Here is a 1,204-nt window from a genome sequence, read left to right as displayed (position 1 = left end):
TACTATTGGTTTCTGCCTACTCAGGAACTTTTAAAAATACATTCTTCTGAAACTAGTATTTTACTAAGGCTTCTCAGGGAGTTATCTCCTAAAATGTGTTGCCATTGCTAATGTGCTTGATTGTTGTGGTTCTTTTACTGCCTGCCACACTAGGAACCTCAGGGTCCCAAGGCCAGAACTCTTTAGTGGATTCCCTGACTTTAATAATGGGGAAATCTGTGAAATACTACTAGCATGGTCTGATGAAACATCACAAACTTGGCAATCGGGAGACCTGGGTTCACCACTAATTAATACTATATTAGGTTGAGCCATATGAAATCGTTCTCTTTGTAGGTCGAAAATGGATAAGTATCACAATTATAAGTGGTTCAATCTTTATTAGTTTGGTAGAGGGTAAGCACTTAGCTTTCATTCCCTAGGCATAAAATAGGTGAAGTGACCATTTCTAATTCTTATAAGCAGGTACTTAATATTCTTTAGTCAAATTTACATTTTTTATTTTCATCTGCTTGGTAATAATTCTTATGCTTTACCAATGATTATTAAATAAGTCAATAGCCATTATCAATTCACCAAGCTATAAAGGACTGTATCTTAACTAATCAAGATAAACCTAACTCTATTATAAATTGATTCAGTGAAATTTCCTCAATAATTCATCTGATTTCTTCCTTTTATAACTGGATTCTTAGTGGGACACTTAAAAGATTTCCCACTTTATTTTAGTATATCATCTCTTTCTTATATAAAAACAAAACATATAAGTAGTAGAAAAGCATGCCTGAGGACAATACAGAAATTTAAATAAAATATTAATAGTAATCATAAATGTGCTGTGACTGAACTCAAAACTAGGTTCTGAGCTTCCTGGCAGACTGAATAAAGAGGAAAAACATGTTGATGTCCTTCCGTGTGTTTCATCTTTCACATTTAGATTCTTAAGGTCAGGAAGCGTATCTTCTAATTCATTTGTGTATTCTGAAATAGTCTCTTCCTTTTTCTCCTCCTACTTCTTTTGTCATTTTTCTTTTACAATAGTATTTTTTGCAAGCAATTAAATAAAGCAGTGTAGAAATCTACATTTTTATAGAGAACTCCCATTATTATATCATTCAATATTTTATAAATGGGGATACATGGTGGTATACAGGAAAGCTCTTTCTTGTAACATAACCACAAATTGAAAAAAAGGGTTAATATA

This window comes from Propithecus coquereli, unplaced genomic scaffold (assembly GCF_000956105.1).
Source record: "Propithecus coquereli isolate 6110/MARCELLA unplaced genomic scaffold, Pcoq_1.0 Scaffold74, whole genome shotgun sequence".
Classification (NCBI taxonomy): domain Eukaryota; kingdom Metazoa; phylum Chordata; class Mammalia; order Primates; family Indriidae; genus Propithecus; species Propithecus coquereli.
Note: the sequence above shows the minus strand (reverse complement) of the source record.